This window comes from Eptesicus fuscus, chromosome 10 (assembly GCF_027574615.1).
Source record: "Eptesicus fuscus isolate TK198812 chromosome 10, DD_ASM_mEF_20220401, whole genome shotgun sequence".
Classification (NCBI taxonomy): domain Eukaryota; kingdom Metazoa; phylum Chordata; class Mammalia; order Chiroptera; family Vespertilionidae; genus Eptesicus; species Eptesicus fuscus.
Window position 1 is genome coordinate 5,884,005 of NC_072482.1, and position 16,204 is coordinate 5,900,208.

Here is a 16,204-nt window from a genome sequence, read left to right on the forward strand (position 1 = left end):
GGAGGGCAGTTGGAGGCGAGATCAGGCTGGCAGGGGAGGGCTGTTGGGGGCGAGATCAGGCCAGCAGGGGAGGACAGTTTAGGGCAGTGGTCGGCAAACTCATTAGTCAACAGCCAAATATCAACAGTACGATTGAAATTTCTTTTGAGAGCCAAAAACCAACTTCTGCGCATGGGCCACGAAGTTTCAATCGCACTGTACGTGCACACCTGCACGTGGTATTTTGTGGAAGAGCCACACTCAAGGGCCGCAGTTTGCCGACCACTGGTTTAGGGCAACCAGGCCGGGAGGGGAGGGCAGTTGGGGGCGAGATCAGGCCAGCAGGGGAGGGCAGTTAGAGGCAATCAGGCAGGCAGGCAGGTGAGAAGTTAGGAGCCAGCAGTCCCAGATTGCGAGAGGAATGTCCTCAATTGAAGAGGGTGCAGGCTGGACTGAGGGAACACCCCCTCCACTTCCATGCACGAATTTCATGCACTGGGCCTCTAGTACTTAACATAATAAACTATACATAAAGTACACAATTGGTAAGTTTTGACACATGTATATATATCCATAAAGCCATCACTATTAAGATAAAGAACGTATTTGTTACCCACAAAAGTTTCCTGTGTCCCTTTATAATTCATCCCTCACCAGCTCATATTTCCAAGCAATCACAGATCTGCTTTCTGAATAGTTGTATTTTACAGAATTTCATATAAAGGAATCATGTCTTTTTCCCTGTGGCTACTCTCTTACAGTAAATTATATTGAAAATCAAATACATTGTTGGGTGTTCATTCCTTTTTACTGTTAAGTACTATTCCATTGCATGAAGATAGTGCCAAGTTTGCTTATTGATGCACATTTTGAACATTTACCTATTGATGCATTTGTTTTTAATTTCTGTCTATTACATATAAAACTGCTGTGAATATCTAGGTACAAATCTTTATGTGGTCCTATACATCTATTTATCTTGAATAAATGCCTAGGAGTGAAATGGCTAAGTCACAGGGTAGGTGTACATTTTGAGTCTTTAAGGAAGTACCAAACTGTTTTCCAAAGTGGTTGTAGCATTGTGCATTCTCACTAGAGTGTAGGAGTTTCCGGTGCTCCTCACCCTCACCAGCACTTGGTACTGTAAGCCTTTTGGACCGAAGACATTCTAACATGTATGTAGTGGCATCATTGTGGTTTTAAACTGCATTTCCCTAATGACAAATGATCTTGATCATCTTTTCGTGTACTTATTTGCCATCCATATAGCTTCTTTGATGAAGGGTCTATTCAAATCTTTTGCTATTTTTTATTGGGCTGTTTTATTTTTTCTTAAATATATCTTTATTGATTTTGGACAGGAAGGAAGAGGGAGGCAGAGATAGAAACATCAACGATGAGAGAGAATCATTGATCGGCTGCCTCCTGCACATCCCACATAAGGGATCAAGCCTACAACTTAGGCATATGTCCAAACCAGGAATCAAACAATGACCTCCTGGTTCATAGATCAACGCTCAACCACTGAGCCATGCCAGCTGGGCACTAGGTTCTTTTTTTTTTTTTTAAATTTCTTTATTGATTAAGGTGTCCCATATTTGTCCTCATCCCCCCATTCCCATCCCACACCCCTCCCCACGGATGCCCCAACCCCATGTTGAACTTAACCGTTGGATAGGCTCATATGCATGCACACAAGTCCTTTGGTTGATCTCTCCCCCCTCCCCCCAACCTCCCCTATCCTCCCTCTGAGGCCCGATAGTCCGATCGATGCCTCCTTGTTTCTGGTTCTGTTCTTGTTCATCAGTCTATGTTGTTCATCATTTCCCCTAGATGAGCGAGATCATGTGACACTAGAGATATAAGAACTGAATGTGAGACGAGCAATAATAGTTATGCTGACAGGCAAATGAATCAGTCTGTAGTGAGTTTCTTTCTGGACCAACAGTTCTTTGGAGACCCAATTTCAATGTCCACCAGTTCCTTATGTGTACATGTCAGCACTGACCCCTCAGCTCTGAATGGTGGACAAATGGTGGTAACGGAGGTCCGACTCCCTCTGGTTTGGTCTCGGCCGGACCCAGGGGCACGGCTTCACCCGGACTCAGGGGTACGTGGCCTCACCCAGACCCAGGGGCGCGTGGCCTCTCCCAGACCCAGGGGCGCGTGGCCTCACCCGGACCTAGGTGCGCGAGACCTCACCCGGATCCAGGGACACATGGCCTCACCTGGACCTGGGGGCGCGTGGCCTCTCCCAGACCCAGGGGCGCGTGGCCTGACCCGGATCTAGGTGCGCGAGGCCTCACCCGGATCCAGGGACACACGACCTCACCCGGACCCGGGGGCGCGTGGCCTCTCCCAGACCCAGGGGCACGTGGCCTCACCTGGAGCTAGGTGCGCGAGGCCTCACCCGGACCCGGGACCCAGCCTCACCCGGATCCAGGGACACATGGCCTCACCTGGACCCGGGGGCGCGTGGCCTCTCCCAGACCCAGGGGCGCGAGGCCTCACCCGGATCCAGGGACACATGGCCTCACCTGGACCCAGGGGCGCGTGGCCTCTCCCAGACCTAGGGGCGCGAGGCCTCACCCAGACCTAGGTGCGTGAGGCCTCACCCGGATCCAGGGACACATGGCCTCACCCGGACCCGGTGGCGCGTGGCCTCTCCCAGACCCAGGGGCGCGTGGCCTCACCCGAGCCAGGTGCGCGAGGCCTCACCCGGATCCGGGACCCAGCCTCACCCGGATCCAGGGACACATGGCCTCACCTGGACCCGGGGGCGCGTGGCCTCTCCCAGACCCAGGGGCGCGTGGCCTCACCCAGACCTAGGTGTGTGAGGCCTCACCCGGATCCAGGGGCACATGGCCTCACCCGGACCCAGGTGCGCGAGGCCTCTCCCGGATCCAGGGACACGTGGCCTCACCCGGAGCCAGGTGCGCGAGGCCTCACCCGGACCCGGGGGCACGTGGCCTCTCCCAGACCCAGGGGCACGTGGCCTCACCCAGAGCTAGGTGCGCGAGGCCTCACCCGGACCCGGGACCCAGCCTCACCCGGACCCAGGGGCACATGGCCTCACCCAGACCTAGGTGCGCGAGGCCTCACCCGGATCCAGGGACACATGGCCTCACCTGGACCCAGGGGCGCGTGGCCTCTCCCAGACCCAGGGGCGCGTGGCCTCACCCGGAGCCAGGTGCGCGAGGCCTCACCCGGATCTGGGACCCAGCCTCACCCGGATCCAGGGACACATGGCCTCACCCGGACCCGGGGGCACGTGGCCTCTCCCAGACCCAGGGGCGCGTGGCCTCACCCGGACCCGGGACCCAGCCTCACCCGGATCTAGGGACACATGGCCTCACCCGGACCCGGGCTCCAGCCTCACCCAGACCCAGGGGCGCGTGGCCTCCCCCAGGCCCGGGACCCAGCCTCATCCGGATCCAGGGGCACACGGCCTCACCCGGACCCAGGATCTAGCTTCACCCAGACCCAGGGGCGCGTGGCCTCACCCGGACCCAGGGGCACGTGACCTCTCCCAGACCCCTGGTCGCGTGGTCTCACCTGGATCCAGGGGCGCATGGCCTCACCCGGACCCAGGATTCAGCTTCACCCGGACCCAGGGGCGCATGGCCTCACCCGAACCTGGAATCCGGCTTCACCTGGACCCAGGGGCGTGTGGCCTCACCCAAACCCAGGGGCGTGAGGCCTCACCTAGACCCAAGGGCGTATGACCACACCTGAGCCCAGAGGCTCGCAGCCTCGCCTGGACCCAGGTCTCAGCGGGGTTTCGTCTTCTTGATCCCAATTCCTGTTGGTCAATTCCCTCTCAGCAATTCCTTCGGTCATTTTCTCAGAGCTCCAGGGCGGCTGCCGCAGAACTCGTTGGGCGGCGGGCTCGGCGAAGCTCCGGTGTGCCCGGTGCGCGGCGGCGGGCTGGTCCGGTGTCGCTGCGTCGGCCCTTGGGTCTGCAGAGGTGGCCGGTCGCCGAGCGTGCGCACCTGGCTGCTTCCGGGGCGTTGAGATTCTTGAAGGACTCGGAGGTCAGCAAGCGCGGAGTCTCCCACCCCATGTCTCCCAGGGGCTCGTCTGTCTGTGCTCGGCAGCGAGTGGAGCCGTCCCCTCAGCCGGAGACCGCTGGGGGAACTGCGCCGAGCACGTTCCAGGCCGCCATTGTGTCGCCTGAGCTGTAGTTCTTAAAGTGTGGACTTTGGGTCACCAGCGTCAGCATCATCCCACGTACCTCTCTCTTTTATTCTAGTTGTAGAGCATCTGCTCAGCCAGCCCTCCGGTGGTTCTGGATGGTGTCTGCTCTGCTCTCCCGTCGTAGTCTCAAAATTGTTGTGGTAGGCAACGATCAGGCTTCCGCCCTATGCCTCCATCTTGGTCCTCCTTTGTATAGTTAAGTCTTAATTGTTGTTGGTGTCACTGGGAGGAATTGTCCTCCAGGCCAATTGGCCGTGAGGACCCTCTTTGTCTATATAGGAAGAGTTGCTGTGCAGGAGACATGTTTATGGGCCGGGTCTTGATGCAGCAATGCTTTGGCGCTCACTGAGTCTGCCTCCTGAATGTGTCCCTTGTGCGCGTGGTTGTAATCTGGTGTCATCTCACACCGACCACTAGATGCCCTCGTTTCTGGGTCTCCAATGTAGTGTAGGTCAGCTACTGCCTGAGGCACTCAGCAGGGAAAAGCCTCTGCTCAGCTTGGATGGGGCGGAGCTACAGGGTGGAGCCTACAACCTTGGCTTCCTGTCAGCCCCGCCCTATGAGGTTCCTGTGTCTGTGTCCCTCTGTACTCCTTGCGAACACCTCTGAGAGAAACGCGCCCTGGAGTTTCGCCCGCTGCCAAACAGTCTAGTCTCTCCCCTAATGAATCTGGATTCCCAGATTCTCGCCTGGAACTGGGTTTCAGTGTAGTTGGAACTGGGTCTCAGCGCAGTCTGGCGCTTCAGCGGCACAGGTAACCTTCCCTCTTCTGTGCACCTTCCCTTGCGCGCCTCTGGAGCTCTGCCTTCCGCCGCTCCTCTGTGCCTGCGCCCCACAGCCCAGATTCATTCCCCCAGCGTGCGCCTGGCTTCCCAGGGTTTCGCCCAGAACTGGGGTTCAGTGCAGTCGGAGCTGGTGTTCAGGGCAATCTGGAGCTTTTATCTCCTTCCTGCTAGTGAACGCCGGCCAGGCCGTCAGCTGCCCCTTCCTCTCCGGCTCCGTCCTCCCCGCATGCGCGCTTGCTCATGTCTCCGCCCGTGTCTCCATACCTCAGGCTTTTACGGCTCCTCTGATTATCCTTGTGGTTTTCTCTTTCCTTCTAGTTGTGGGCATTTCAGTCCGCCAGCTTTCCTGTGGTTCTGGATGATGTCCGTTTTGACTTTTAGTTGTATTTTTGAAATTGTTGTACCCGGCTGTAGGTTAGGTGTTTAACCTATGCCGCCATCTTGGTTTCTCGGTTCTTTTTTTTTATTATTGCTTTTTCAGATTTCCTTATATATCTTGAGTAGAAACATTTGAGAATATTTTCTCCCATTCTATGGCTTATCCTTTTAGTCTCTTAAAGGTGGCTTTCAAAGACATATTGCTAATATTGATATAGCCCAATTTATCTTTTTTCTTTTGCAAATCATGTTTTTGGTGTTATACTTTAAAATTTTTTACCAAACCCAAAGTCATAAATATTTTCTTATAGAAATTTTATAGATTTGAGTTTTACATTTAGATCTATGATCAATTTTGAATTAACTTTTACATATGATGCCAAGGTATAGATTAAGGTATGAATTTATAGGGTTTTTTTTTTTTGTCTGAATATCAAATTGTTCTACCACTGTTTGTTGAAAAGACTTTTCCCCACTTAATTGTCATGTCACCATACTCAAAATTAATTGACCATATTTATTTCTGGACTCTTCAGTTCCATGGATATATGTTTATCTTTATACCAATACCCATATTTTGATTATCGTAGATATAAGCTTTAGAAATCAGATACTGTTAAGTCCTCTCTGTTCTTAATCAAAACTGTTTTGGCTATTCCAGGTTCTTTGCATTTCCATAGTGATTTTAAAACCAGCTTGCCACTTTCTACAAATAGCCAGCTGGGATTTTGACTAGGATTGTACTGAATCTATATCTTTAGAGCAGCGTTCGCCAACCTTTCGGACCTCGCGGACCACTGGTTGGCAACTGCTACTTTAGAGAAAATTGACAATAATGAGTCTTCCAATCCTTGAACACATATCTCTTCATTTAGGTTTTCCTTAATTTCTCTAAGTAATATTTTATAGCTTCCTGTGTATAATTCTTACATGTTTTATGAAATGTATCCTTAAGTATTGAATATTTTTATTTTGTTCATTTGATAGTATATAGAAATGTAATAAGTACTTCCACTGCGGCAGCCACCGAGCAGCAGCCATGGCTCTGCGCTACCCCATGGTCATGGGCCTCAACAAGGGCCACTAGGTGACCAATAACGTGAGCAAGCTGAGGCACAGTCACTGCCACGGATGCCTCACCAAGCACACCAAGTTCATGCAGGACATGATCTGAGAGGTGTGTGGCTTTGCCTCCTATGAGCAGCAAACCACATAACTGCTCAAGGTCTCTTAAGGACAAGAGGGCCCTAAAATTCATCAAGCAAACGGTGGGGACACACATCTATGTCAAGAGAAAGAGAGAAGAGCTGAGCAATGTCCTTGCAATCATGAGGAAGACAGCAAGCAAGAAAGACTGAGCCCCATCCCCTGGTAATAAAATCTGTCCACAAAAGAAAAAGGAAATATGACTCTTCTACATTGTTACTGTATCCTCCAACTTTGCTAAGTGCACTTAATTGTTCTAGTAGCTTTTTTAAAGTAACTAGAGGCCTGGTGCACGAAATTCGTGCATGGAAGGGGGTTGTTCCTCAGCCCAGCCTGTACCCTCTCCAATATGGGACCCCTTGAGGGATGTCCTGACTGCCCGTTTAGGCCCGATCCTGCCGGAAACAAATCAGTTTCACTAAAAGAGAGATGTTGACAGGAAGCCAGGAAGGCTGGTCAACAACCTTAATTGCTCTAACCACTCACCCTTTAGTTGAGATATTGTTAGCTGAAGCAGCTTCCACCTTGGTTTGTCCCATTAAGTTTTTGTTATTTCCTGCCTAAGGGCTACATGTATATTTCTGTTTATCTTGACTAAGATGTTTTCCCCAAAGCCTCAATAAAAGGGATGGCAGAGCCAGAGCAGTGAGTAGTTCTCCCACTAGAGGTGGACTATCGCCTGGCCCCCCATTTCGCCAAATTGAATGTCTTCAGTCTCCATTCATTTGTGTGCGGCCCTTCTCCAGAACTCGAACCCTGAACCGGAACCCTGGACCACACGGGACGTGGAAAGGGATTCCTACAGATCCCACCGGGATCGGGCCTAAATGGGCAGTCGGACATCCCTCTCACAATCCAGGACTGCTGGCTCCCAACTGCTTGCCTGCCTGCCTTCCTGATTGCCCCTAACCGCTTCTGCCTGCCAGCCTGATCACCCCCTAACCACTCTGCTGCCAGCCTATTTGTCCCCAACTTCCCTCCTCTGCCGGCCTGGTCACCCCTAACTGCCCTCTCCTGCAGGGTTGATCGCCTCCAACTGCCCTGCCTTGCAGGCTTGGTCCCTCTCAACTGCCCTCCCTTGCAGGACGGGTGCCTCCCAACTGCCCTCTCCTGCTGGCCATCTTGTCGTGGCCATCTTGTGTCCACATGGGGGCAGGATCTTTGACCACATGGGGGCAGCTATACTGTGTGTTGCAGTGATGATCAATCTGTAAATTACTCTTTTATTAGATAGGATAGAGGCCTGGTACAGGGGTGGGGGCCAGCTGGTTTGCCCTGAAGGGCGTCCCGGAGCAGGTGGGGGTTCCCTTGGGGTGTGGGGCGGCCTGAGCGAGGGGCCTGTGGTGGTTTGCAGGCCGGCCACGCCCCCTGGCAACCCAAGCGGAGGCCTTAGTATCTGGAATTTATTTTCCTTCTACAATTGAAACTTTGTAGCCTGGAGCGGAGCCAAGCCTGGGGCTCTCTCCAAGGCCGGCAGCCATTTGTGTTGGGGTTATAATTGAAACTTTGTTGCCTTAAGCGGGTGGGCCCGGCCAGGGTGTGCAGAAAGCTTTGCTTCTCCTGTTGCTGGCGGCAACCCTGGCCTGCTCTCTCAAGCTCCATTCTGCCGCCATTTGTTTGAATTTGTTTACCTTCTATAATTGAAACTTTGTAGCTTGAGTGGAGGCTTAGGCCTGGCAAGGGCAGGCGGAAAGCTTGTCTTCCTCTGTTACCTAGGAAACCTTGCTCTCTGTGGCTGTAGCCATCTTGGTTTGGGTTAATTTGCATGCTCACTCTGATTGGATGGTGGGCATGGCTTGTGGGTGTGTCGGAGGTATGGTCAATTTGCATATTTGTCTATTATTAGATAGGATTATAGGTAATCACATCATCCTATATAATAAAAGCTCAATATGCTAAGTGTCTGGTCGGCCATTCAACCAATTAAAGCGTAATATGTTAATGATATGCTAAGGCTGCTCAACTGCTCGCTATGACATACACTGACCACCAGGGGGACAGACACTCTGACTGGTAGTTAGCTTGCTGCTGGGGTCTGGCCCATCAGGACTGAGTGAGACGGGCTGGACATGCCCTGGAGCCTTCCCACGGTCCCTCTCTGGCTGGCCAACCTCCTGTATCTCTCCCCAGCCCCAATCATGCACCAGTGGGGTCCCTCAGCCTGGCCTGTGCCCTCTCACAATCTGGGCTGAGGGACCACCCCCTGAGTGCACGAATTTTGTGCACTGGGCATCTAGTCTGTGAATAAAGAGTTTTACTTCTCTTCCAACCTGGAAGCCTTTTACTTATTTTTCTTATCTGACTGCACTGGCTAGAAACTCCAATACAATACTGATTAGAAGTGGTGACAGGTGGACATCTTCCCTTGTTCCTGATCTTAGACAAAAGGATTCAGTTTTTCAACATTAAATATGATTTCAGATATTGGATTTTCATAATATTCTTTATCGGGATGAGGAAGTTCCCTTCTACTTCTAATTTGTTGAAACTTTTCATCGGCAAAGAATGTTGGATTTTGTTAAATGCTTTTTCTGCACTTACTAAGTAGATTACTAGGTGTACCGGAAAATAATGTGGATTTTTTTCAATAGATGGAGTTACACATATGTTGATATATATGAGATTTGATATGTATGCTATTTTGTTGTATTGACAGCAAGCTTCAAAACTTCATATGTCAAATTTGCTGAAGGTATTAATATCATAGATATTTTTACACTTAAAAATGTCAAATTTCATCATGCCAAAAAAAAACATTTGTGGTAAGTTATAATTCATTACTTTATTTCGAAGAAAAATGCTGCTGAATACTTCGGGAAGCTTATGGTGAACATGCTCCATCTCAAGATACTTTTGAACACTGCTTTAAACGCTTTAAAAGTGATGATTTCAATGTGAAAGACAATGTCCAGGTCAATGGAAAAAGTCTGAAGACCAACAATTACAAGCATTATTGGATGAAGATGTCAAACTAAAAAACAACTTGCAGAAAGATTAAACGTTGCTCAGCAAACAATTCCCAATCGTTTACAAGCAATGGGAAATATTTTAAAGGAAGGAAAATGGGTGCCACATCAACTGAACAAAAGACAAGTGGAAAACCGAAAAGTCATCAGTAAAATGTTGCTTCAACCGCACGAAAGAAAGTCTTTTTTGCATCAAATTGTGATTGGCGATGAAAAGTGGATTTTGAGAATCCCAAATGCACAAAATCATGGGTTGATCCAGATCAACCATCAACAGCAACTGCCAGGCCAAATCACTTCAGAAAGAAGACAATGCTCTGCGTTTGGTGGGATCAGGAAGGTGTGGTGTATTATGAGCTTCTAAAACCAGGTGAAATCGTTAATATTGATCGGTTCCGACAACAAATAATCAATTTGAACCACGCTTTCATTATGAAACGATCAGAATGTGCCAGAAGACATGGCAAAGTAATTTTGCTTCATGATGACGCACCATCACACACTTCAAAGCCAGTTCAAGACACGTTAAAAGATCTTGCCTGGGAAGTATTAACCCACCCGTTGTATTCACCAGACCTTGCTCCTTCAGATTACCACTTGTTCCAATCGATGGCATATGCACTTTCTGAGCAGCACTTCAAAATGTACGAAGAAGTGGAAAATTGGGTCTCTGAATGGTTTTTCCTCAAAACAAACAAAGTTCTATTAGGACGGTATCCACAAATTACCTGAAAGATGGGGAAATGTGTAGCTAGTGATGAACATTACTTTGAATAAAGCACTTTTGATGTTTCTCTCGAAATTATCATGTTTTCTTTTATTACAAAATCCACATTATTAACCGGTACACCTAGTAGGTTATTTCTTTCTTCTTAAGTGAGCTTTGTTATTTTGTGTCTTTTAAGGAATTTGCCCATTTCATCTAAGTATCTAATGCATTGGCATACATTAATTCATATAATTCTCTTATTTAGCCTTTTAATAACTTGAATCTGCAGTTTAACCAACTGCATTAATTCCTGATATTGGTAATTTGTGTCTTCCCTTTTTCCTAATCCAGCAGGCTATTTAGGCTTATCAGTTTTATTGGACTTCTCAAAAAGCCAGCTTTTGATTTCATTGACTTTCTCTACTATTTCCTGTTTTCTATTTCAGTGGTTTTGGTGGAAGCTGAGGACACTAATTTGCAACCTTATTTCTCTAATTTAATACTATAAATTTTTCTCTGAGCACTTATATTGCTATATCCCACAAATTGCATGTTGTTTTCATTTTCAATAAGTAAAATGTATATTCTAAATTAATCTTTGGTGTTTTTTTCTTTGACCATGAGTTTCTTAAAAGTGTATTAGTGTCTGAATATTTAGGGGGTTTTCATATATGTTTCTGCAATTTTTAATTTAATTTTCTTTTGGTCAGATGACATACTTTTTATGATTTAAGTAATTTTAAATTTATTGACATTATTTTCTAGACCATAATGTGGTCCATATTAGTAAATGTTCTGTGTGCAAATGAATAGAATGTATATTCTGCTGTATTGGGTAGGATGTCATGTAAATGTCAATTAGTTGATAGTGTTGCTTAAATCGAAATTACTGATTTTTTTTTGTCTACTTGTTCTTTAAATTATTGAGAGGTAAGGTATTGAAATCTCCTATTATAATTGTGGATCTATTTCTCCTTGCAGTTCTATCAGTTTCTGATTCATGTATTTTGAAGCTCTGTTATTAGACACAAAAATACTTAGAGCTTTCAATTCCACTTGAATTGACCACTTTATCATTATGAAATGACTCTTTATTCCTGGTAATAATCTTCCCTCTAAAACCTAGTTTGCCTGAAATTAATATACTTATTCAAACTTTCTTAATTAGTACTAGTCATGGAATGTTCTTTTCCAACCTTTTACTTTTTGCCTATTTGTAACATCTTAAAAATAAATTTATGTATGTATTTACAAATATGTTATTATTTCAGAGAGAGAAAGGAACGGGGGGGGGGGGGGAGCAGGGGGGAGAGAGAAAAACATTGATGGGCCACCTCCCACAATCACCCTGACCAGGGATCCATTCCGTAACCTGGGTATGTGCTCAGACTGGAAATTGAACTGGTGACCTTTCAGTGTACAGGATGACGCTCAACCCACTGAGCCACATTGGCCAGGGCAGCCTGTTTGTATCTTAATATGTATAACAGGTTTCTTGTAGACAGCATACAGCTGAATCTTGCTTCTGAGTCTTGCTTTTTTACCCAATCTACTAAGCTCTGCCTTTTAACTGAATTGCTTAGACTTCTTATAGTTAATGCGATTATTGATAGAGCATAAATCTAAAATCTTGCTATTTGTTTTCTATTTGTCACATCTGTTCTTTGTTTACTTTTTCACTTTTTTATTTTTATCTCTGACCTTATAGTTTTTATAAAATTGGAAATTTGGGGCCATTGCGTCTTTGAAAACTCCCCCCTTTTCAAAACTACAATTATATGTATACTAGAGGCCTGGTGTACAAAACTCGTGCACAGGGAGGGTCCCTAGGCCTGGCCGGCGATCAGGGCCAATTGGGGCCTTCCAACTGCTGGCCGGGGCCTTCCTTCATTCCATGCTACCCCCTGGTGGTCAGCGCACATCACAGTGAGTGATTGAACTCGGGGTCTCCCACCGAACTCCCGAGGGGACACTTTGCATATTAGCCTTTTATATAGATAGATAGATAGATAGATAGATATAGATAGATAGATAGATATAGATTAAGCCACCTGAAATTGTCTAACAGCTCATTAATGCTCTATTCATTTTAAAAAATATATGTTTTTATTGATTTCAGAGAGAAGGAGAGGGAGGGATAGAAATATCAATGATGCGAATCACTGATCAGCTGCCCTCTACTGCGGATTGAGCCCGAAACCCAGGCATGTGGTCTGACTGGAAATTGAACCGTGACCTCTTGTTTCATGGGTTGATATTCAACCACTGAGCCACACTGGCCGGGCTCTATTCATTTTTTCCTAGTCTTTATTTCCTGTCTGAGTTTATCTTGCATAGGTTGTATTGCTATGGCTTCAAGTTTACTGACCTTTTTTCCTGCACTGTCTAATTTGCTGTAAATCTCATGTAGTATATTTTTCATCTCACACATTGCAATTTTCATCTCTAGATGTTCACTTTGGGTCTTTTAACTATATTTCATATCTATTTAACACTCTCAATCTTTCCTCTACATTCTTGAACATATGGAAAATAGTCAAGCCTTGCCAGGATGGCTCAGTGGTTGCTATTTGTTTCCTATTGACCTATGAACCAGGTCATGGTTCAATTCCTGGTTAGGGCACATGAATGGATGTGGGCTCGATTCCCAATGTGGAGCATGCAGGAGGCAGCCAATCAATGATTCTCTCTCATCATTGATATTTCAATCTATCTCTCTTCTCCCTCTTCCTTCCTCTCTAAAATCAATAAAAATGTATTTTTAAAAAGAAATTAGTCAAAATTATTTTAATGTTTTTGTTTACTAATTCTATCATCTGTGTCATGTCTGAGTCTTTTTCTTTTTCTTTTTTTTAAATTTTCCTCCTCATGGGTTGTATTTTTCCTGTGTCATTCCAAGTCTTATCTTTTGACCAGGGGCCAAATGTGAATTTTACCTTGGTGAGTGCTAAATATTTTCACATAAATCTAAATATTGTTTTGTTCTAGGATGCAGTTACTTGGAAACAATTTGATCTACTTTGAGGCCTGTTTTTAAGCTTTGTTAGAAGGAATCAAAGTAGTTTTTGATTTAGGGCTTCATTTGCCCCCTTACTGAGGCAATGCCCTTCTGAGGACTCTCCCCAATATCCTGTGACTTATGAGGTTTTTTCTCTTTGACTGGTGGGAACATAAACTATTCTCAAACATGATAAAGAATCAGGGTTTGTCCCCTCTAGTTCTTTTGGGTGGTTCTTTCTCAGCTTTGGGTAGCTTCCACAGAGCCCATGCATTTATGAGTCCTTATCTGAAGACTTACAGGGACTTGCTGCAAACCTGTGGAGTTCTCTCCTTGTGCAGCTCTCTTCTCCAAACTGTAGCCACCTTGGCCTCCATGGACTCCAGCTCTGTCTTCTCAACTCAAAAAGACTGATGGACTCTGCCTGGATTCCACCTCTTTACACTGCAGCCAGGAAACTCTCCAGGCATTGAGTGTGGATAATTGCAGGGTTCATCAGTGTCTTTCTGCTTTCTTGGGGATCACTGTCCTATGTTGCCTGTTGTTCAGTGTTTACAACTTCACTTTTTTTTTTTCCTCTGGGGTTTTTGTTTGTTATATGATTACAGCCAAGAGAGTAAATCCAATCTGTTATTCCATCTTGACTGGGAGCACAAGTCCATGAGTACATTTTTAAGCCAGAAAAAGGGAGACACTGTAAAAAGACACAACTATTATGGATGGAGTTCCAAGTGGGGAAAAGCGTCTGACAAAATAAGCACTGTTTAGAAAAATTTTAACAGTCTAAAATATGAAGGGTAGAGTTTTCCCATGACATTACAAAAGTCAAAGCCTATAACTGATGACAATAAATCTCTCTCCCAAAATGGAAAGTACTTTATTTTAAAAAGAGCAATTAAATTATAGTTTTATTCATATTTCTGGATTTATGGATAATGGCAGTATCTCCTCTTTCCTTTAACCTATATAAAAAGTATTATTTTAGCCCAGCTGACGTGGCTCAGTGGTTGAGCTATGAACCAGGAGGTCACGGTTCGATTCCTGGTCAGGGCATATGCCTAGGTTGTGGGCTCGATCCTCAGTGTGGGGCGTGCAGGAGGCAGCCAATTAATGATTCTCTCTCATCATTGATGTTTCTATCCCTCTCTCCCTCTCCAAAATAAATAAAAATACATTTTTAAAAAATGATTATTTTAAATCTTATAAAAAGTTAAAATTGGTATTTTACATTTCTAAAGGCCATTAATAAATATACCATAAATTTTTAAAAATCTACATTAAAAGCTCTTTTTCCCTTTCTTTTGATTAATTCAACTGAACAATATATGGTGAAAATCATCTTAGTAGTTCTTTTTTTTTTTTTTTAAACTGAGTTTTTTTAAATATATTTTTATTGATTTCAGACAGGAAGGGAGAGGGAAAGAGAGAAACATCAATGATGAGAGAGTATCATTGATCGGCTGCCTCCTATACACCCCTTACTGTGACAGAGCCCGCAACCCAGGCATGTGCCCTTGACCGGAATCGAACCCGGGACCCTTCAGTCCACAGGCTGATGCTCTAGCCACTGAATCCAAACCAGCCAGGGCCATCTTAGTAGTTCTTGAATTACTAAGTTGGCTTGTGGCAGACATGCTATAAAGTTGGCTATGGTTGACAACTGGTATTAATAGTCTTTAACAGGTCAATAACATTTGCTTTTGTTTTGGAACAAATCTCAAATGGACACCTATAATATGCAAATCCTATAAAGTATTTAAATACACTGAGATTGTAACACTGCTTAAACTAGAAAGAAAACCCCAAACTATTTAGAACACAGACACACTCTATAGTGGCACTTACAAAGAACATATGAGCTCTGGCCGCTATGGTTCAATGGTTAGAGCATCAGCCCAGTACCAAAGGGTCTCGGGTTTGATTCCCAGTCAAGGGCACATACCTCATTTGCAGGTTCACTCCCTGGTCCCCTATTGGGGTGCACGTAGGAAGCAACCAATCAATGCGTCTCTCTCACCTCTCTCTTTCCACTCTCTAAAAAATCCATGGAAAAAATATCCTCGGGTGAAGATTAACAACAACATCAAAAAACATACAGAATAGCAGTGTGTCACCAAGCCACATGGCTGGCTTCTCTACATGACCATTTAAACTTTTTAAAAATATATATATTTCTTTATTGATTTCAGAGAGGAAGGGAGGAGGAGAGATAGATAGAAACATCAATGATGAGAGAGAATCATTGATAGGCTGCCTCCTGCACACCCCCTACTGGGGATCAAGCCCGCAACCCAGGCATGTGCCCTTGGCTGAAATCGAACCTGGGACCCTTCAGTCTGCAGGTTGAAGCTCTATCCACTGAGCCAAGCCGGCTAGGGCCCATTTAAACTTTTAACTAGCCCTCACACCACCTGCAGGTCTCTGACCTTGAATAGCACATGCTTCTTAAGAAAACAGCATATACAGATGCAAAGAAATTGACAGAACACAATGAGGTCAGAGAAGTCAGTAAAGAGCTCTGCTTGCATGACTTCCTTTCCCCCTTTGAAAATCACTCTCCACTAAAGTGGCTCAGACTGCACTGTCTGGCTTATTGCTTTCAAGCTACTCAACCATTCATGCCAATTATAAATAGCAATTATACAAACTAGCCAAATTTTCATCTATGGAAATTCCTGAGGAAAGTCCCAAGCTAGGGTGTGAGGGAGGGCTTTTAATGTAGTGTGTGTGAGAAGGCAGGGAAGAAACTGAAGGAAACTCATTGGAGAGAGAAATAATTCAAAGAGCTGAGTGTTAAATCTGAGACTGGCTCATTCTAACCATGACATTATACCCCAGCTCCTCACCTTCATACACTCTTCCTGGAAAGCTAGGAAACTCTGGTTTTTAGCTATAGATCTAAGGGCTGCCTCTTGAATTAAAAAATTATTCTATTAGCCAAAACTTAGTTAAATTTTTAAAATTATAAGTACAATATATTACGGGA

The 16,204-nt window shown here is 45.7% G+C and overlaps 1 protein-coding gene and 1 pseudogene across 11 annotated transcripts in view; one reads left to right on the forward strand and one right to left on the reverse strand.

The window, feature by feature from the left end:
• Positions 1-16,204, reverse strand: part of FKBP5 (FKBP prolyl isomerase 5) — a 133,758-nt gene that overhangs the window by 81,456 nt on the left and 36,098 nt on the right. The gene's annotated exons all lie outside the window — the stretch shown is intronic.
• Positions 6,374-6,697, forward strand: LOC103295517 (60S ribosomal protein L36-like; annotated as a pseudogene).